At 37.1% G+C, this 23,560-nt stretch overlaps 1 long non-coding RNA gene across 1 annotated transcript; it reads left to right on the plus strand.

The window, feature by feature from the left end:
* Nucleotides 1-13,263: 13,263 nt before the first annotated feature.
* Nucleotides 13,264-20,755, plus strand: LOC111550980. The gene is made up of 3 exons (XR_002734224.1): nucleotides 13,264-13,418; nucleotides 15,698-15,803; nucleotides 20,639-20,755. It is a non-coding gene; the product is annotated as an uncharacterized LOC111550980 (long non-coding RNA).
* The last annotated feature ends 2,805 nt before the right edge of the window (nucleotides 20,756-23,560 follow it).

Genomic DNA, 23,560 nt, shown 5'->3' on the forward strand with positions numbered 1-23,560 from the left:
GCTGAGTCCCCAAAGTCTGTTACATTATTCTTATGCTTTTGCATCCTCATAGCTTAGCTCCCACTTATAAGTGAGAACATACAATGTTTGTTTTTTCATTCCTGAGTTACCTCACTTAGAATAATAGTCTCCAACTCCATCCAGGTTGCTATGAATGCCATTATTTCCTTCCTTTTTATGACTGAGTAGCATTCCATGGAGTATATATACCACATTTTCTTTATTGCCTTGGTTGATGCACATTTAGGCTGGTTCTGTATTTTTGCAGTTGTAAATTATGCTGCTATAAACATGCATGTGCAAGTGTCTTGTCTTTTTCATTTAATGACTTATTTTCCTTTGGGTAGATACCCAGTAGTGAGATTGCTGGATTGAATGGTAGTTCTAATTTTAGTTCTTTAAGAAACATCCATGCCATTTTCTATAGTGATTGTAGTAGTTTCCATTTCTATAAGCAGTGTAAAAGTGTTCCTTTTCCACTGCATCCACTCCAATATCTTTTTTTGTTTGTTTGTTTTTAAATTATGGCCATTCTTATGAGAGTAATGTGGTATCTCATTGTGGTTTTAATTTGCATTTTCCTAACAATTAGTGACATTGATCATTTGTTCATATGTTTGTTGGCCATTTACATATCTTCTTTTGAGAAGTTTTTATTCATGTCCTTTGCCCACTTTTTGATGGGATTATTTTCTTTTTCTTGCTGATTTGTTTGAGTTCATTGTGGATTCTGGATATTAGTCCTTTGTTAGATGCATACTTTGCAGACATTTTCTCCCACTTTGTGGGTTGTCTGTTTACTCTGCTGATAATTTATTTTATTGTGCAGAAGCTTTTTAGGTTAATTACATCCATTTATTTATTTTTGTATTTGTCACATTTGCTTTTGGTTCTTGTTCATAAACTCTAAACTCTTTGCTTAAGCCAGTGTCTAGAATAGTTATTCCGATGTTATCTTCTAGAATTTTTTATAGTTTCAGGTCTTAAATTTAAGTCTTTGATCCATCTTCAGTTGATTTTTGTATAAGGTGAGAGATGAGGATCCAGTTTCATTCTCCTACATGTGGCTTGCCAGTTATCCCAGCACCATTTGTTGACTAGGGTGTCCTTTCCCCACTTTATGTTTTTGTTTGCTTTGTTGACGATCAGTTGGCTGTAAGTATTTGGCTTTATTTCTGGTTTCTCTATCCTGTTCCATTGGTCTATGTGTTTATTTTTATATTAGAACCATGCTGTTTTGTTAACTATAGCCTTGTAGTATATTTTGAAGTCAGGTAATGTGATATATACAGGTTTATTCTTTTTGCTTAGTCTTGCTTTAGCTATGTGGGCTCTTTTTTGGTTCCATATGAATTTTGGGATTTTTTTTCTAGTTTTGTGAGAAATGATGATGGCATTTTGATGGGAATTGCATTAAATCTATAGATTGCTTTTGGCAGTATCATCATTGTATTAGTCAGGGCTCCCAAGAGGGACAGAACTGATAGGATATATATAATGATATGTGCATGTATATATATACGTGTGTGTGTGTGTGTATTTACTAGCACCTATGAATTTTGCACCTCAAATGATTTCTTACTTCTTCTTAACATTCTTTTCTTTCAGACTGAAGAACTCTCCTTAGCATTTCTTGTAGGACAGGTCTGGTGTTAATGATCTCTCTCTCTCTCTATCTGTATAGTTTTGTCATTAATTTAAAGTAATGATTTATAAGATGTTACTTACCTCAAATGATCCACCCACTTCAGCCTCCCGAAGTGCTGGGATTACAGGTATGCACCACCATGCCTGGCTAAAATTTTTTATTTTTAGTAGAGACAGGGTTTCACCATGTTGGTCAGGCCAGGCATGGTGGCTCATGCATGTAATTCCAGCACTTTAGGAGGCCAAGGCGGACAGATCATTTGAGGTAAGTAACATCTTACAGCGTGTTATTTTAAATTAATGACAAAACTGGTTGCAAAAACACACGAATAAACAAACAGAAATAAAACTCATAAAATCTCTACACTTTAATTTCCTCTCTCCCACTTTTTAACTTTTTGTTGTTTCTGTTTATATCTTGTTATACTATGTTTTCAAATTGTTGTAGTTATTATTTTTGATATGTTCATTTTTAGTCTTTCAAATCAATGTATGAGTAGATTATACTCTAGTTACAGTGTTATGATATTCTGTGTTTGTCTGTGTATTTACTAGTACCTATGAATTTTGTACCTCAGATGATTTCTTATTGCTTGTTAACATCCTTTTCTTTCAGACTGAAGAACTCTCTTTAGCATTTCTTGTAGGACAGGCCTGGTGTTAATGAAATACCTCAGTTTTTGTTTTTCTGGAGAAATCTTTATTTCTTCTTCATGTTTGAGGGATAGTTTTGCTGGATATACTATCCTAGGATAAAGGATTTTTTTCTTTCAGCATTTTAAATATGCCATTCCACTCTTTCCTGGCCTGGAAGGTTTCCACTAAGAAGTCTGCTGCCAGATGTATTTCAGCTCCTTTGTGTGTTACATGTTTATTTTCTCTTGCTACTTTTAGATTCTTTCTTTGTCCTTGATCTTTGGGAGTTTGATTATTGAATGCCTTGAGGTAGTCTTATTTGGATTAAATCTGCTTGGTGTTTTTATAAACCTCCTGTACTTGAATATTGATATCTTTCTCTAGGTTTGGGAAGTTCTCTGTTTTTATTTGAATATTTTTATATATGCTGTAATATATATTATCTTGCTTTTTCCTGATCCTAGTCTTTAGCAAAATTCTTTTTTCTTAATTGTCAGTTTTTATTTTTAATAAACTGTAAGCTCTGTGAGAACAGGAACTATGCCAGGCTTGGTGAATAATAATGACTATTAAAAATCATTTCAATCTCTGTTAAATTTATCTGATGGGATTCTGAATTCCTTCTCTGTGATATCTTGAATTTTGCTGAGCTTCCTCAGAGCAGTGACTTTTGAATTCTTTTTATGAAAGGTCACTCATCTGTCACTCTAGGATTGGGCACTGGTACCCTATTTGATTTGTTTGATGAGGTAATGTTTTACTGGATGGTCTTGATTCTTGTGGACATTTGTTAATGTCTGGGCATTGAAGAGTTAGGTATTCATTATTGTCTTTGCAGTCTGGGTTTTTTATATCCATTCTTCCTGGGAAATTTTTCTAATTATTCAAAGGGAATTGAATGTTGTGATCTAAATCTTTGATCACTGCAGCCGTATCTACATTTGGGGCATCCCATACCCAGTAACACTGTGATATTTGTTGACTCATAGAGGTATGGCTAAGATCTGGGCGAATCCCCTGGGTTACCAGGGAGAAACCCTTGTTCTCTTCCCTTAGTTTCTGCCAATGAAACAGATTCTCTCTGTGTGTGCTGAGCTGCCTGGAGCTAGTGGAAGGGTGACACAAACACCCCCACTGGCCACCAACACTGGGATTGCATGAGGTGAAATCCAAAGCCAGCACTGCTCTGTGTCTTGGCCAAGGCCTGCAATGACCCCTTCTTGGGCACCACCTTGGTTCACTCAAGGCCCAAGCACTCTTCATTCAGCAGGTAATAAATTCTGCCAGGCTTGTGTCCTATCCTTCAGCATGATGAGTTCCAACTGGCCCAGAGCAGGTCCTGGAATGTTGTCTGGGATCCAGTACCTAGAGTTGGGAACAACAGGAATCTACTTGGTGCTCTATTCTACTGCAGCTGAGCTGGCACCCAAACTGCAAGACAATTCCTACCCATTCTTCCCTCTCCTTTCCTCATGCAGAAGGAGTCTCACTCCATGGCCACTGCTGCTCCAGGTTTATGGCACTTACTACTCGGCTACCACTGATGTCCACTTAAGGCCTAAGGGCTCTTCAGACATTTTGGTGAATGCTGCCAGGCCTGAGTCTCCCCTTTCAGGGAGGTGGATTCCCAACTGGCCCAGGGTAGGTCCAGAAATGCCATCTAGGACTCAAGCCTGGAATTGTGAACCCCAGGAGCCTGGTTGGTGCTCTATACCCCTGTGGCTGTGCTGTTGCCCAAGCTGCAGAGCAAAGTCCCCCTTACTCTTCCCTCTCCTTTCCTCAATCAGAGTGCATCTCTCCCTATGGCTATCACAGCTGATAATGCACTGGATCATACCTGAATCCAGCATCATCCTGAGTCTCACCCAAGATCTGTGGTGCCTGGGTACCACTGATATTTATTTATGGATTTATGGTCCAAGGACTCTTTAGTCAACAGGTGATGAATCCTGCTAGAACTTGGTCCTTCTTTTCAAGGCAGTGGGTTTCCTTCTGGCCCAGGGTATGTCTAGAAATGCCGACCAGGAGCTAGAGCCTGGAATAGGAGCCTTAGGGCTCTGCCTGGTGCTCTATTCTACTGTAGCTGAAATGGTACCAAGTTATAAGACAAAATCCTCTTTAAACTTCCTTCTCCTCTTCTCAAGCAGAGAGAAGAAATGTCTCCCAGAGCGGTGGTTTGTGCTGCCTGGGGTTGGGGGAGGAATGATGCATGCACTCACTTGGCCACCCCACCTGGTGTCTCACTAGGTCATGTGTACTCCAAGTCCACTGTCTCTGGGCTCAGCATAGCAGCAGGACTTGTCCAGGAATTGTAGTCCTTGTGCCCTTAATACGTTTCAAGAGCACGTTAGCCTGCAGTGCTGGGGCTAATCACAACTTGAGTTCTGACCCCTGAGGTGGGTGATACACCTGCAGCTAAGGTTAGTCTAAATGCTGCCTCCATGAGCACCGGCTGAATTCTGCCCCATATTGGTTTCTGCTGTGACAGAGCAGCACTGAGTTCCAATGCAATACTTCACTATAACTGTGCTATCTCTCCCCCAAGCACACAAATTCTCTCTCCACACCATGTGGTCCCTACTGAGTGATGGTGGAGGGGTGGTGTCAGCAATTTAAGACTGTTTCCAACCATCTTTAGTGCCTCTTTCCTTGACATCATGTTAAAACCAGGTACTGTAATTGCTTATTTTAGTTTTGGTTATTATGAAGATGCTTTCTTGTGTGGATATTCAGTCTGGTGTCCCTGCAGGGGAGGTGATTGTCAGAGGCTTCTATTTGATCATCTTCCTCTGCCTCCTTATGCACCTATGTTTTTTACATTAAAGATATCTGAAAGGTAGTTTTATAGCTTAATTTAGACCTTTATGTCTTTGTGGGAAATCAGTGACCTGGAAAATGTTTATAAACTGTGCTTATGTGCACTGGCTAAGTATATAAAAAGCAGCCTATCCAAATATTTATTTAGTTTCACTGCTTTTTGGCTTTTCTTTCTCCTGTTTGGTGAAGCAAGTAAAATTATGTATGTGAACAAGCATTTGTTCATTAATTTAGTCATTTGTTCATTCAATAAATATTTTCTATATTTACAATAAATACTACATTAGGCTCTGTTCTGAGGGGTACTAGGTACCTAATCATAAGGGCTAATTTTTATTTGCTGCATACAATATATGGCACTTTGCTGAGTGTATTACATGTATAATTATCTTTCACAAAAAAATATTGGTAAAGTAAATACTATTTTCCACATTTTTATAAGGAGAAAGAGAGTTAGAGATTGTACTGAAATAGAAAAATGGTAAATCTGGTCTTGGTAACTGGAAACCAGGTCTTGATGTCATCACTGGATCAAGCTTCATCTAAACTGAGTTTAACTGCTGGAAATTTTAGTTATCTTGGGCCAACAAGTTTCTATTATCATTTGAACTCGTTTGAATGGGATTTAATGCCACCAAACCAAAGCATTATAACTGATATATTTCAAATTCTATCATCCTGCTTCAACTATAACCAAAGTTATATTGCTTCAAATTTCACGAAGCATGAGGTGGTTCACACCCTCGTCGAACTTGTAGTTTATTAAATAAACAACTGACAAATAAGAAAAAAAGATTGTTGAAGACAAGGATCAGGAAAGAGAAAGATTATATGTATGACGGTACAAATAAAAGCTATTCAAATTGATATGAAATGAGGTGGCCCACTAGGAAGTGAACAAGAATAGGCAAACACAGATTTTGTACATCTCCAATTTTTCTCATCATTTTTTCCTCTTTCTTTTCCATCTTGTCATTTTATTGAAAATTTCTATGACATTTAATTAAAATGAAAAGTTAAGGGAAAGCCATTTTCCTGGCTTTCCAAATTGTAAACCCTTCTTGTCCCATACTTGTTGAAGGAGCCCTTTACTCAACTACCATGCACAGTTCATGTAAAAATTAAATAAACAACACATTTTCATACTTTTTTTTTTTTTTTTTTTTTTTTTTTGGGATGGAGTCTCACTCCGTTGCCCAGGCTGGAGTGCAGTGGTGCAATCTTGGTTCGCTGCAACCTCCGCTCCCTGGGTTCAAGTGATTCTCATGTCTCAGTCTCCCGAGTAGCTGGGATTACAGGCACCTGCAACCACACCCAGCTAATCAGCTAATTTTTGTATTTTTAGTAGAGATGGGGTTTCACCATCTCGGCCAGGCTGGTTTAGAACTCCTAATCTCAGGTGATCTGCCCGCCTCGGCCCCCCAAAGTGATGGGATTACAGGTGTGAGCCAACTGCACCCAACCTCACTTTTCCATACTTCTGCTAAGCAGAGAAACTATTGGACTTCTGATTGAGAGGCCTTTGGGAAGTGAGCCCTTGTGGTATCTAAGGAGACAGTAAAATTTTTCCAAAAGCTTCTTAGCATAGCTATTACCACATTCTGTAGGTGCTCAGAATATTTATGGTTTTCCCTCTAATTCCATAATCTCTACCCATTTAACCTCCTTTTTCTTTTGCTACACTCCTTTCCTTTACATTAGTTAAATAAAGATAGTCAAAATATGCTCTGCTTTTTAATATTTATAGCTATCATTTATCAAATTAAGGGGCATTTTATGGTTCAGGCACTAAGTACCTTAAATGCAATAACTCATCACAACAGTCTTACAAAGCACACAATTAGCCCTATTATATAAATAAAAGACCCAAAGGGTTATGTTCTCATTGTTTTATGTGTTGGATCTGAGAAGTGAATGCAAAGTCCAGCTCCAGAGTGTACATTCCCAGTATTTTCCCTTACTCACTTTATTTAGATCTCATGTATCTAGATATTAAGGAGAATTATCCTTGTTCAGTTTAAACAAAATCAACAAAATCTGTCTTTGTTTTCAGTCCACTCTCACAAAAATTTGTATCTGATCTATGATTTTTAAATTATTTACTGTGATATCATATGCTAATTTTCCTTTAACTTTATTCATCTTTTTAAGATGACAACTCCTAGTGTTATGATGTAAAAAATTAATCCTGGCATACATATTCCGTGAACTAAAATTGCTTGATATATAGAAATCTTCCATATGGGATTGACTTCCCCCTCTACTTTTAGACTGAAGGTAGTTACTTACTTTCCACTGGTCCTCTGTAGTGTTCTATGTTCTTAAACCTGAACCTTCTTTACTTAAACTGGAAATGTTTCTAGCCTATTCACTTCTTTACCTCCTGCCTCTGATGCACAGAAATCTTGCTGCCATTGTTCTGGCCTGATACAGGGAAAGGGAAGAACTCATTGCCACATTTGTAGGGCTGGATTTGTTCAGACTGTTCCTAGCATCTGGAGTTGGAATTCAAATTCTTCACTTAAATGGTAGTTATATTATTGAGTCTTACAACTATTTCTCAAAGCATGGATTCCTGCATCAGAATCACCAAGGATGCTTATTAAGGAAGCAGGTTCATAGGCCTCATCCCAGACCTACCCAATTAAAATCTCCATGGATGTTGTTCCTAAATCTACAATTTTAAGAAGATAAATATAAAACCTAGTGTTTCCATTCCTTCCTAGAATTTAAGAATAGCTTCAGCAGAAGGGGAGATTTGTATATTATCCTGAGAACTTGTATAGTGTAAGTAGTTTAAGGTTAGGAGTTGGTTATTTAAAATCCCCCACTGCCTTATTGAAAGTTGACTCCAGGTAGCTGGGTGATTCTTTGTTTGCTGAGAAAAGTGACAGTTGTGGAAATGTTAGTTTTGGAGATAGAAGCTGGTGCTGTATTTAATGATCCTTCTGATACAGTGCATATATTGGTGTGGGGAGTAGGCAGGGAGAGAGGGGAGGGAAGACAATTCTCCAAGAGGAAAGAGAGTAGGTTGTCCGTCTCTGTATTATTGAGGGTAGCAAAGAATGATGGAATAGCCGAAGAGATTCAGGGACTGGGGAGAGACTGTTGCAAAAGGGTACTTTCAAGTGAGATGCTGCATGTTACAGTATGAATAATTGCTTTGACCCCATCAATATTCAGAAAAAGTATAAAGTCCATAATTCACTTGAAGAGGCAAGCTCTTTTGAGAAAGCTGATGATGGTGTAAGATTCCTTCCAGGTTGTTACAGGTCAAAACAGAGTCCACCTGCATATGTGAGATGGCAGCTGTACATCCTGGGGGATGATCAATATATAGAAGCTATGAGAATATTTAATACATCTACCAACCCTTCCAGATCTCCAAGCTATCTGTATTGTTTTGTATTTTGAGGGTGGGGGATGAGGAGAAGGAGATAGTGGCCCGGACTAGAAGGTATAAAAGGATTGAGATGGAAGATATCTGAACAGAAATCGGGAGCTATGGTCAAAATTCTGGTGGGAAGAAGAGGTGTTAATTGTGTAAGGTAGAAGCAGAGACAAAATTAAATTCAATGAGATTTCATTTATGTTAAATTAAAGACGTCTCAACTTAGTTTTGGTTTCTGCAGAGGATAACAACTGTAAAGTGAAAGATGGAACTAACAATAGTTGGACCAAAGAAATAGATACAAACTGGACTGGCTGCTGGTATGAGCTAACCAAGATGTAAGTTCAGCCTGCTTCTGCAAGACAGCTGACTTCTGGTTCTCTCTTTGTCCTCGAGGACTGTTTCTTCAGAGTGCCCACAGTCTTTTTTGTTTTTTCTTCCTATTTCTCATTCATATTTTATAGTCTTCAGCCTTCTATCAGGTTCTCTTTTCTTTTTATATCCAGCCAGTTCTCAATCAGGTCAGTTCTACCTCTTTATTATCTCCTTCTACTCTCTAATCTCCATTCCTTCTGTAGATAAAGACCTACCCATTGCCCACTTGGGTTATTACAATAAGTCCTAACAGATTCCCTCATTTCCAGTCTTGTTCTTATTTCTCTCCACTGGATGGTGTCTGATCATTACATGCACAATTGTCATTACATCAATTTGCTGTGTAAAGTTGATCAATGGCTTCCCACTCATTTCAATTAAATAACAAACATGTTAGTATGGCATAAAGGGCTTTTCACAAGTCACTCTTCTAACCTCTCCAGCAGCAACTTTAGTCTTCTCCCTAAATGCAATCCTCTAACTTTCTACATCTGCATCATATTCTCTCCACCTCTGAGCCTTTGTGCATGTTCTCCTGGCTAGTTGTAAACACACACCCTTCTCCACTATTCAACAGGAGAACCCCTAGCCTCATATTTTCAGTTCTTTTGCCTTTCTGGAAAACCAATAGGAGATTCTAAGAAATGTGTTAAGTTCTAACTCTGTGAGATTCTATTAGCATGTTTATGAGAAGCCAGTCTTATATCATAATAACTATCGATTACTGTTAACGTTAAGTTTGTTAATCATTAATCAATACAGTGTGCTCAGCATTGAGTTAGGCCTTGGAGAAAAAGATGAGCAAGAGATAGCTTCTGCCCTTGTGGAAATCACAGTAGAAAGGGGTGATGAATATGACTAAAAGTCACACAACATGATAAGGGCTACAACAGGGCTCTAAAATCACGCAGGAGGAAATGGCCAGGTTTCCTAGGGAGTTGGACATGACTTCACAAATTAGACAAGCCCTTGTGCCCCACCATATTAGCCAGGGTTCTCTTACAGGGACAGAACTAATAGTGTGTATATATGCACACACACACACATACACACACACATATATGGGAGTTTAAGCATTAACTTACACGATCACAAGTTTATTAACTTACAGAATCACAAGTACTATTAGTATATGTATATTTACTAATAGTACATTATATATATTTATTAAGTTTTAACTTACACAATCACAAGAACTATTAGTATATTTACATATACTGATAGTACATATATACACTAATAACATATATACTCATAGTATATATATACTCATTATATATATATACTCATTTTATAGATATATGCTCATTATATATATATATATATGAGTTTATTAAGTATTAACTTACACGATCACAAGTTCCCACAATAGGTTGTCGGCAAACTGAGGAGCAAGGAGAGCCAGTTCAAGTCCCAAAACTGAAGATTGTGGAGTCTGATGTTCGATGGTGAGAAGTATTCAGCACGGGAGAAAGATGTAGGCTGCGAGGATAGGCCCGTCTGTCCTTTTAACGTTTTTTCTGCCTGCTTCATATTTTCTGGCAGCTGATTAGATGGTGCCCACTAGATTAAGGGCGGATCTGCCTTTCCCAGCCCACTGACTCAAATGTTAATCTCCTTTGGCAACACCCATACAGACACACCCAGGATCAATGCTTCGTATCCCTCAATCCAGTCAAGTTGACACTCAGTATAAACCATCACACCTGCCTTAAAAAACTAGTAGGGTTTGTCAGGCAGAGAAGGAAGAAAGGAAAGTTCAGGCAAAGGGAATTAGCATATTGTAAAAATCAGCCTTAGTATTATTATTTTATTTTTGAATGCTGCTGCTAACACTGTTGTTTCAACTTTCTCACCATTATTAGCAAGGCCTTAACTTGACTTAATAGCAGTAGTGTTTGTTCATTTTTACTAGACACATTTACTCATTTCATGGCTGGTGTTGTGTTGCTTTATATTCATTGCCTGATGATCCCTCTTTCTGTGTGGTCACACACAATTTTGAAAGTCTTTTCACGAGCAGAGGTCTATGCAAGTTTCAATCAGCAAAATCACAGCTCTATTAAACCTTGCTGATTCTGGTTTGTCACCATGAAAAGCTTCTTGCTTCCTTTGTAGATGTAAATGTATATAACATTCAGTGCTTGTGGTTTTATTTGGAGTGTTTGGATATATTTACATTTTTGCTTAGGAAAGCATCTTTCTGAACTGTGACTACAAACTGTGAATTCTACTAGGAAACAGGTCTTCAGGATATTGGCAAGGTTCTCATGTTCACTGGTATCTTTATTTAAATATCTTTGGGGTTTGTCTGTGGAACACATATGTTCTTATTAATTGATTACACATTAATAAAAATATAACGAGTTAACAGTTGTAGACACTTTTTCAATGGAAGTGCTAGCATGATAAAACAGGCTCAGTGAAACTTCTGTTCCATTGGATTCTACTTAACTGAACACGAAGAAACAGTTTAGTTATTCTAGTTTAAAAACAAGGGAATTTCATCACGGTCTATTTAAACTGTCTTCAAAAGAATTTACAGTGATTTTTCTGGCATTCTCTACCTCATAACTTTCTTTCATAGACTCATTTTGTCTTTATATCAGCCTATCTGATTTAGTTCTTTTTCAACTGTAATAATAATTACCATTTTATAGACATTTATATTTACTACTTATATATGAATCCAAATAGTCTAGTCTGAGGGATGGTGATCTTAATTACTGTGTTAAACTACACAGTATTAATTATTCTTTATGTTCACAATACCTATTGCAGGAGTTTATTTGATGACACAGAGAACCTCAGTTCACTCAAAATGTACCTTATTTTAAACTGGACTTGAGGAGCTGGGCCACTGGAAGTGGTAGGAGTAAGAATACAGGGCTTGTCACTTTTGGTAATAGCCATGTCTCTATTTCTACTACCAATCTCAAATGTATGATATCACATAATTCAACAATTATGGCTGAATGAGTGAGTAAATGAATAATTAACATTGCATGGGACATAAGGTCCTCCAATCATTTATGTCATTGATAAGTAGCTTTTTCAGGTGACTCTTGGAAGTAAGCAAACTAACTACACTAGTAACTCCTTGCATTGCCAGTATTAGTCCCAAGAGAGCTGAGATGGAAGAACAGGAAATAGGAGAAACATGCAGTTATCACAATTATATTTCTTCAAGTTGATAAAATGGAATCATTATTTTTGTAATGAACTCTATGCTTAGATTTCTATCTTTCTTTTAAGTGCTTTATTTCCAATAATTTTCTTTTCTTTAAGTTTAGGGACATAGTAGTCTTTCAAGAAGAATTATTTCAGTTCAACTTTAGTGTTAAAAGATGCAGGACAAGGGAGCTGATGATGATCACGTCTTTTTTAAAAGTATGATCTCATTTTAAAAGTATGACAGTAAACCTCATTTAGACATACAATGCTGCTTGATCATCCTATTACACCTCCCTAGCATAGTAATCTTCTTACTTTCTAAAATGACCATTTTACCCTTTCTCTTGTTTGATAAGTCCCCTAAAATTAGTTCTCATTCTCAGCTGATCATTTTCCTTGAATTTAGTTTGAAAATAGCAGTACATAGTCAGGAAATTTCTCGTCTTCCTACCACTAGATCTACATACCTACTTGTATGTCAATCCACGCCCATGGTCGTCTTCCTGTTGAAGGCCAATTCTTCTACTTGGGATCTGAATTCTAGGCTTCCTGCCTTCTCAAGGACTTTGTTTCTGCAATAGTTCCCCTCTCTCTCTTTTTTTTTTTTTTTTTTTGAGACGGAGTCTCGCTCTGTCTCCAGGGCTGGAGTGCAGTGGCGCGATCTCAGCTCACTGCAAGCTCCGCCTCCCGGGTTCACGCCATTCTCCTGCCTCAGCCTCCCAAGTGGCTGGGATTACAGGCGCCCGCCACCTCGCCCGGCTACTTTTTTTGTATTTTTTAGTAGAGACGGGATTTCACCGTGTTCGCCAGGATGGTCTCGATCTCCTGACCTCGTGATCCGCCCGTCTCGGCCTCCCAAAGTGCTGGGATTACAGGCTTGAGCCACCGTGCCCGGCCAATAGTTCCCCTCTCTATTCTTCATAGAAATTCCTTCTCCTCTAGAGGAATTTCAATCAGCATATGAATATGCGATAACATTTCCTAGTCCAGACAAGAAACACACGCTTGACACACATCTGTCTCAAGCTGCAGTCCCATTTCTCTGATCATTTTTATAGTTTTGTAGTTATCTATAACTGCTATCTCTAGCTTTCTCACCACACTTTCTCTCCTCAAACTCCTCCTCCACATATGTAAATCTAACAGTCACATCTCTGTCCTATTTTACTTGAACTCTAAGCAGCATTCAAGACAGGTGGTCACCCTCTCCTCTTCAAGGCAGTATTCAATCGGTATAGCAGTTAGCTATTGCTTCATAACGCATCGCCCTCAAACTCAGTGGCTTAAACTGTTTATTATTGCTCATGAGTCTATGAGTGTTCCGGGTGGCTCCTACGATGTCCTCTTTGCTCATGCCTGCATTCATGGTTGGCGGCAGGTAATGTGGCTGTGCTGATTTAGGCTGGACTCTGACATGTTGGGGGTTGGTAAGACCTAGAATGGCCTTAGCTGGGATATTTCAAAGGTGGCAGCTTTCTGCACACTCTGGCCAACTCTCTTCTACTAGCTCTATCCATCTAGAAAGTAATGGCTGTGATACATTGATTAAAATTCCTGACTTTGTATTTGTGTGCTAACATAGAGAATAAAAACCAAAATCCCTGCATTCCTTTGCAAGCCTGTAAATTGCATGGTTTTGTTTTTGAGTGCAATGGAAATGAGTAAGAACTGAATGGAATAATTTTTCATTTTGTGGTTTCTGATTGTGCAAAGGATCAAAACCAGGGTAAAGAACAATTAAAAACATGCTAACATTATTCTATTTCTGTGTGAAGATCTATAGGAACAGAAAAAGCCTTTTAATGTAAGTACATGTGCAAAAAAGTCAACTTTTTTGTGTGACTGAGAAAGCTCTCATAGATAAGTGAGCTAGCTCTGAAATACATAAAACCTTTTCATATGTAAATAAAGTAAAACCTGGCAGCTCTACCATCTGTGAGGGTGTGAGAGTTCTTGGAAAATGACTCATTCAGTTAGGCAAAGATGTGAAACCATATTTGAATGTAAAAATATGCAAACTACATAGAAACTAGGATACCGGGGACAGCAACAGCACGTGCTCTTAACAATAGAGTGTTTAGAATAGATGTGAGATTGTTGAGAAATTGACAAATACAACAGTAGTGAATGAAAAAACTGAAAGTAATAAATACTGCTTTTGAAAAATTGATCTTAGTATGTAAAAATAAGTGTTAAAGGGCCTACAGAGATCATTTATTTCAACACCATTTTGTGGATTACAGCACTAAAATAGAATCTTAGGCCCACAGAGGCTGACTGAGTTGCCAGTAGGACATAGGAAGCTTGTGGTGCTGGCAGGGCTGGATGTACAGTGTGCTGACACCCAAGTCTCATCTTTTGCTTCTAGGCCTGGCTCCACTTTACTTCTGAGAAAAATCCTCTACTGACTTTAATGTGTTTCTACAGTATTTAGGGCCTAAAAGATTGTCCTTTCTTTTGTGCAGGCTCAGGAATTTATTATTAACTTGAGTGCTCCTTGTAACATATTCATGCTTTCACATCCAGAAAACTGGCATCTTGATGGTTTTCATGAGATAAGACAGAAGACTACATCTTATGATATAAGGCAAATCACAATGCTATGTTTTTCGGAATTATCTTTTCACATGATAACTCTCCAAATGTGCAATTTTACTGATTATTTTATTTATCTAAGCTCTGCAGGATAGAGAAATTGAATTCTCCAAGTCTGTGTTGAGTAGAAATCCTCCAATGCTGTCCTAATGTCAGGGAGACACAACTTTAATTGATGCCTTCCCCTCCACTCCCTCAAAAAATGGGAGCCAGTTTTCCTAGGAATGTTTGATATCTTTCTCTTCTTTCATTGGGAATCAGTTTTCATTCTAACAAATGGGGAAATATACCTTGTAAAACCAATAAACTGGTTTGGTTTTCCTTGCCCCAAAAGTTGGGAAAATGGAGAAACAAATAGAATTCAAATTTTCCTCCATTTACCTAATATGCATATAAAATTGACTATTTCTGAGATACTAAGATATGTGGTAAAATTTTAACATTTTCTCCTAAAAAGAAACAATGATACTAGTAATCTAAAACAGGGATCCCCAATGCCTGGGCCACAGACTGGTACCTGTCCGTGGCCTGTTAGGAACTGGGCCACCCAGCAGAAGGTGAGTAGTAGTTGAGCAAGCATTACCACCTGAGCTTGGCCTCCTGTCAAATCAGCAGTACCATTAGGTTATCATAGGAATACGAATCCTATTGTGATCTGAACATGTGAGGGATTTAGATTGCATGTTCCTTATGAGAATCTAATGCCTGATGATCTGAGGTGGAATGGTTTCATCCCAAAACTATCTTGCCCCACTACCCTTCCATCCTTGGAAAAATTGTCTTCCACGAAACTGGTCCCTGTTCTAAAAAGGTTGGGGACCACTGATCTAAAACAATGATTGATTAAAATCATTTCAGTTTATGATTTTAATTCCAGTCTAAACAACAGTTAATTATTGTTACCAAACTGTCCATATAGTCAGAGATTCATATATTTGAAGATTATATGAATAGTTTGGTAACAATAATTAACTGTTGTTTAGACTGGAATTAAAATTTGCATCTATTACTTGAAAATCAAAGACTTAATAGTACCCATGCTTCTTACTAATACAAATACAGGAGCTGTGCAGGTCAGCAGTTTGGCAAGAAGTGAAGGGTGTGAACACTGGAGTCACATTGCCCAGTTCGAAGCCCAGTGCTGCCACTCTTATACAAACAACTCCAGGTAAGTTCCTTTGTTTTGCTTCTCATTTTGTAAAACAAGAGCACTAGTACTGCTTACACAGTAGGACTGAGATAATATATACATTTTACTAACAAAATACTTAGTATTTAACAAGAATTTAGCTTAGCTATAACTGGGAGACTGGACTAGTGGTACACTAACCTAAGATATCTCCTGGGAGTTTTCTTTGTATTTCTTCTTCTTTTTTTTTTTTTTATTATACTTTAAGTTCTAGGGTACATGTGCATAACATGCAGGTTTGTTACATATGTATATCTGTGCCATTTTGGTGTGCTGCACCCATCAACTCGTCAGCACCCATCAATTCATCATTTATATCATGTATAACTCCCCAATGCAATCCCTCCCCCCTCCCCCCTCCCCATGATAGGCCCCAGTGTGTGATGTTCCCCTTCCCGAGTCCAAGTGATCTCATTGTTCAGTTCCCACCTATGAGTGAGAACATGCGGTGTTTGGTTTTCTCTTCTTGTGATACTTTGCTAAGAATGATGGTTTCCAGCTGCGTCCATGTCCCTACAAAGGACGCAAACTCATCCTTTGTTATGGCTGCATAGTATTCCATGATGTATATGTGCCACATTTTCTTAATCCAATCTGTCACTGATGGACATTTGGGTTGATTCCAAGTCTTTGCTATTGTGAATAGTGCCGCAATAAAAAATCAGGAAACAACAGGTGTTGGAGAGGATGTGGAGAAATAGGAACACTTTTACACTGTTGGTGGGATTGTAAACTAGTTCAACCATTATGGAAAACAGTATGGGAATTCCTCAAGGATCTAGAACTAGATGTACCATATGACCCAGCCATCCCACTACTGGGTATATACCCAAAGGATTATAAATTATTCTACTACAAAGACACATGCACACGTATGTATTTCTTCTTTTTAAAAATTTTTTTCAAAGTTCCAAAATCTGTTATTAGCTTATTTATCATTTACTTTTTTCTTTTAAAATAGTATCTGTTTAGTTGAGATCAGACAGACAGAATGATTATAAAACCCATCTATGTTTAAAAACGGCTATATAACCCATCATTCTTTGTCTCTGTCTCTGTTTTACTGGTTTCCTCATTGATTACTGAATTAAATAAAACCATTGACATGTTCATTTTTAGATCTCTTGAAGAGTCATAATTATATCTTGTTTAAAGATGATCTTTTAGCAAATTACCTTTTAACATAATTAAGAGTACATTTTCTAAATTGATGAAAAGGAGAAGGAATAAAAAACCCACGCCCACTAAAAAGCTGTCATGACCATGTATTTCTTTCAAGTGTTAAAAAACATGTTACTCTTCTGCATTCTTGATTTACTCCAAGTAAAATGATAAGGTCATAATTATTACTAGAAAAGATATAGCAACAGTGGTATTTTGTTTTGTTTAATTCAGTGCTGATGTATGAGTTATGTCACATTTCCTGTAAATGTAAATTCAAGGTTCGCATTTCAAATTTCTTAATATAAAAACATGAAGCCATAAGCAACCAGGTGGCACTCACACACCCCTTTTTTTTTTTTTTTTTCCTTGAAAACCATGATGTACATTTATTTGGTGGCTCTGTAGTTCACATGGATTTCTGGTTTCATGTCACAGACCATACTTAAGAGCTGGTTCATCACACTTTCCATATGTTTATTGTAGTGTCCATTAAGTTCTTGTATCTTCCCCAATGTTTGTTCTTCTATTTCATCTGAGAGATTACTCTGAGAGCCCATTATCTACCAAAACAAAACAGACAGAATTCATATCATAATACAATTGTTTTACAAGTTAAATTTGTCCTAGCCTGTTTACTGATGATTGTCCTATGATGCACAATTACATACTCCTTTTGTAGATTTTTTTTTTTTTTCAGAGAACCAACAGAATCACCAATGCTACGAGTGGGAAGGATGAACTTTCATAAAATATTGAAACTGGTCATAGCAGGTTACTTTCACTTTTAACCAACCTCCACATGTTACAAATTGAATACACATTTATAATCATTAAACCATGCCCAGAAGTTCTTTTCCATCACATTTTTCATGTATTTATAATAGTTTCCATTTAGTTCCCATATATTCCCTATTGTTTACCTTCTAAGCTATAAGTCTGGAAAACATAGTTGAAAGACACCATTAAACCCACTTTTGCTGGTTTTTAAAGACTGAATAACTAGTTTTTCTATTTTTAAAATACATTATCTGAATTGTGTCTTGTTTTTATCAGGAAGACATTCACAATGTGTCCTGTAAGATACCTTTATGTGCACAAATGTATTTCTTTTCTTTCTTTCTTTTTTTTTTTGAGACAGAGTCTCACTGTGTCACCCAGGCTAGAGTGCAATAGCGTGGTCTTGGCTCACTGCAACCTCTGCCTCCCAGGTTCAAACGATTCTCCTGCCTCAGCCTCGCAAGTAGCTGGGACTACAGGCCTGTGCCACCACACCCTGCTAATTTTTGTATTTTTACTAGAGACGGGGTTTCACTATGTTGGCCATGCTGGTCTCAAAGTCCTGACCTCATAATCCGCCTGCCTCGGCCTCCCAAAGTGCTGGAATTACAGGCATGAGTCACAGCAACTGGCCGCTGAAGTGTGTTTCTTTGGGTAATAGATATTATCTTGAAAAATTTAGTGTAAGTTGTATTTCTTTCAAATTGAATATGCTTGTTCATTTAGTTACATCATAATTGTAGACACAGTTAAATATATCTTTCTAATTGCTCTTTAATTGGCAGAGATTCCCATTATTTTCCATTATCTTTTCTTCCCATGTAGCTTCTTTATCAAGGAATGATTTGACCAAAATATAATTTCATCAGAGGAGCTAACAATTTAAAGGAATTCTGCAGTGAAACATGTTGAAAGTTAGCCTTTACTGAAGCAAAAAATCAACTCCTAATGTATCTCCTTTGTAAACTCAGCCTTTCTTAAACATAGCATTTTAAAGACAAGAAGACTGTTTTATGTTTGTTTGCTTTTTCCTTCTGTGAGTGTTTAGGAAAAGTATGCATTTAATTTAATCCAAGATACTCCAGTAATGATTGACTTCTACTTCAGGGTGGTTAGACTATTCTAAATTCTAAAATCTGCATGATCTTTTTGAGTCCTAGGCTTGAAATCAAATGCCACTGAAGTGCTTGGGTTTAAGTTCTTTTCTGTTTACAGTCCAGGCAATGGGGTCTTCTCAGTTCAAAGAAAATAATTTTGAAAAGTTACAGCTTCTAAGACATCAAATAACTTTTGCAGAATAACATTTTGATAAGTGAGTATACAAGAAGCAGAAACATATGGATCGAATTTCCCTTGCTAAGAAGAAATTTTAAAATAGAAGAGAACTACTTATCGAAATGGTTCTACCAAGCTCAAATTTTTTCCTCTAAATTTAGTGTCGTAAGTGGGATTCTACTAAATTAAAAAAAACTCTCTAAATTCAATGTCTTATAGTGGTAAAAAATAAAAAAACAAACTGTTGTGAAACTATTACCTACTTTTCTTTGGAACAGTATTAAAAATAGTTGTCTTTGGGTTGGTTTAGTGTAACTGTTGCGAATGACTTTGGAAAAGTTAATCTCAATCTCAGGTTCTCTATTTTTTTGGTAGCGATAATATCACCCATTTGATAAGATACTATAAAATGCAAACCAGATTCATTGGTAAGTGTGCAGAGCAGTTGTGTCTAACAAAAGTGTAATATGAGCCACAAAGGCACCTCATAAATATATAAAATTATAAATTTTCTAAAAGCCACATTAAAAGTATAAAAGAAGTAGGTGCAGTTAGTTTAATAATATATTTAACCTAATAATATTCATATTTTGACATACAATCAATATAAAAATTATTACATTCTTTTAGTTCATACTAAGTCTTTGGAATATGGTATGTATTTTACACTTATAGCATGTCTTGATTGGGACTAGCTACACTTCATGTGCTTAGTAGCTACATGTGAAGTGGTCACCATTTTGGACAGTGCAACAATAAATGGCAGCTGTTAATATTAGTTGAATTCTTAATGTGGCTTTTCAAGACACCCTAATCATTTTCCAGACAGACTTGTAAAGACGACTCTTAGCACAGAAGTTTAACTCTGAACAAGTAATCAGTACGTGTTAGTGATTATTAGTATAATTTTCACTGATTATTCTACTTGTACTTTTCAAATTTTTCCAACCTGTTCTGTGTTTTCAGAAACATTGTAACACCCTTGTAATACCCCATAATCCTATGTCTCATCCTGCATAATTAAACAAAATATTATTTCTGAGTTTATTTGATGCCCAGTGATTTGAGTTTCTGCAGTGTTTCCTATGCAGTACTATAATAATGACTAGTCATACACTATTTTAAATGGCTTTCCTAGGGAAGAATTCCATATCTTGATATCTGCAGGCAGAGTATTGATTTAACCCATGTAGGAGTTTCAGTGAATGAATGTAAGTGGCACAAAGGCAAGAATCATGTTCCTTTATAAGTGCCTTAAATGCTATCCGGCACTTAATAGATGCTCAATATACTTTCGTATCGAGTAGAATGATCAGATCTCTTGATATTACAGAGAACTCATTACCTGTGTTCTGTTGCTCATGTTGGTGGAAGCCTGTTACCTGAATGTTTGGAAGAATGTATAAGTTAGTAGTTGATAATTCTGTAACATGTCATGATACATTTGGTCTAAGAGTGACATGTGAGGACTTCTCCATGTTAATTTTCAAAATGTCAGTGTTGAAACTGATGTATAGCTTTACACCATAATGACTGATGGTGATGCAAGATCTTTAAATATTCAATACGTTTCCTTATAAGTTGTTTAAATGTTCCAGTTTAAGGTAAAGCAGAGCTTCAGGTCCCATCGTCATAAGAAAAACAATTTTATGCCCTCAATTTGTGATTGTCTCCAGCAAACAAAATGCTCTTGGGATATAAATTCAGGAAGAAAGAGTGAAGATATAAAGGTCTTCAGTATGCTCAAGGTAACCATTTTCAGTTTTTTTTTTTTTTTTTTTTTTTTTGAGACGGAGTCTCGCTCTGTCTCCCAGGCTGGAGTGCAGTGGCGCAATCTCGGCTCACTGCAAGCTCCGCCTCCCGGTTTCACGCCATTAACCTCAGCCTCCCGAGTAGAGTAGCTGGGACTACAGGCGCCCGCCACCATGCCCGGCTAATTTTTTGTATTTTTGGTAAAGACGGGGTTTCACCGTGTTAGCCAGGATGGTCTCGATCTCCTGACCTCATGATCCTCCCACCTCGGCCTCCCAAAGTGCTGGGATTACAGGCATGAGCCACTGCGCCCGGCCCGTTTTCAGATTTTCTATTTAGATTCATGATCTATCTGAATTTTACTTGTATTAACAACAGATTTAATTTTTCTACTGTAGTCCAGATTTCTTTTTAGCAATGTAATATCTTCTTTAGATAGGGTAGCACTAAGGAAGGGATAAATAGATTTTTGATGAAATGATATTTGCTAATATACAGCCCACATTGGGATACCTGCTTCTGTTGATAAGTCAGGGGACTTGAAAAATCGTATATTAACAAGAGCTAAAAAGCAACAAAAAGTAACATCAAGATACAACACCCACAGCAGACAGGAGGCTGGTTTCTTGAGTCTCCTCCCAGACCTCCTAATTGCCCTGGGTTAATGAGGATGAGATTTAAGTGGAACAGCAATATGCCTGACATATGGAGGTCACGCCAAGGAGAGAAGATCTGTGCTAATGGTTTTACAATATGCTTGAAGTAGCCGAGGCTTAAATATGCTGACCTTTCTATGTGAGCTTTTGATCAAATAACTGTAAAATTGGCTTGGAGCGCTAATTATGAGACCGATGAGGAGTTTTAATTATTTAATTATGAACCAAAGCAGAAAACAAATAACCAGAACAAGATATATATCTGATAAGATTCTTCTGGAGAAATGATATTTGAAGAGATTTAACACAAGCACTTCCTGAAATTGTGATCAGTTTTGTTATTACTTAAAAAAATAGAAATAATAATATCAGAAATATCCTATATAAGATAATCAAAGCTGGAGAATGTTAAGGATGATTGTTTTCTCAGGTCCTAATAGATCATGGCTATGACAGGATTCAATAAGAAAGAAAATCAAAGAAAAAATATTATTTATTCTTTCAACAAATATTTCTTGCATGTCTACTGTGTGGCAGGCACTGTTCTAAGTCTAGGAAAACAGAGAACAAAACCAAGAAATGATTCTTTTGGTGTTTAAAGTCCCTGAAGGAAAGATAGGCAATATGCAAAAAAAGTAAATATAAAATATATCAGATAATGCTAAGTGCTATGAGGAAAAAGAATGGCCTACAATAAGTATGTATTTATGACAGACACAATTTTAGATAAAGTAATCAGGAAGAAGCACTAACAATTGAATTGAGATCAGAGAAAGATGAATGTATCTAAAGAAAAAAAATGTAGGACATGAGAATGGTACATGCAAAGGCCCTGTGGTAGGGGCATGTTCTATCTGTTTGAGGAAGAACAAAAGACCAATATGGATAGAACAGAACTAATAGAGTCTAGGGTGGTAGAAAATGTGGTGAGAGAGATAGCCAAAGGCCAGTCATGGAGGGTTGTATGAACTTAGGACTTTAGGATTTCTTATTTTTGAACATTGATAAAAATTTGTATGTTTGCTGAGTGGTCCACTTAATCCTAGAAAGGACATTTTTTTATTTGACAAAAAAGGTTTTGTTATTATGTGGTCCAATTTATCCGATCCTACATGAACTCCTTATCCATTGCCATTAAAATAAAAGTTGTAAATAAAGAAGATTTCCAAATTGTTAATAATTTATTTGAAATGTCAGGCTTCTGCACAGAGCTTTGTTTATATTTTTACTGAGGCCAAAATAAAATGTCATAAAAAATTTAGTTATGATACATGGAGTTTAGCACTTTCTTTTAGCCCATGTTGCAACATGGAAAGGAAGGTGTAGGCTCCAAAGATTTCATGCATTTATGATTTACAGTAAGCTGCAGATATTTAAAAATATGCCAGTGTAGGAAAAAGCATTTCTTTATCTCTAAATGAAAGATTTATTGAATGAGTCAGCCAGTTGCAAAGGGAAACATCAGGAAATACCAGAAGGCTTTTCAGCAATTTGCAGCAATATCTACTTTGGTCATTTGTAAATCTTGGAAATGTTATTTATGTAACTAAACATATATATTTGTATAAAAACAGGTTCTCTCAAGTTTTTTCTTACTAAAATATGTTAGTCAACAATCAGTGGTTGGAATGAGACTTTAAGCAATCCATTCAACTTGCATATTTGTAAATATGATTTTTAATATATACTATATATTACATAATAACTACTGATTGACCCTTTATGTGAGAAATTAAAAATGCGTTGAAAGTGAAAACGTAAAATCAGTAATTATTATGTTTAAGATTTAGCTTGGGCCGGGCGTGGTGGCTCAAGCGTGTAATCTCAGCACTTTGGGAGGCTGAGGCGGGCAGATCACGAGGTCAGGAGATCGAGACCATCCTGGCTAACACGGTGAGAACCCCGTCTCTACTAAAAATACAAAAAAAAAAAAACTAGCCAGGCGAGGTGGCGGGAGCCTGTAGTCCCAGCTACTCGGGAGGCTGAGGCAGGAGAATGGCATAAACCCAGGAGGCGGAGCTTGCAGTGAGCCGAGATCGTGTCACTGCACTCCAGCCTGGGTGACAGAGCGAGACTCCGTCTCAATTAAAAAAAAAAAAAAAAAAAAAAAAA

The sequence above is a fragment of the Piliocolobus tephrosceles genome, chromosome 1, assembly GCF_002776525.5.
Source record: "Piliocolobus tephrosceles isolate RC106 chromosome 1, ASM277652v3, whole genome shotgun sequence".
Lineage (NCBI taxonomy): Eukaryota > Metazoa > Chordata > Mammalia > Primates > Cercopithecidae > Piliocolobus > Piliocolobus tephrosceles.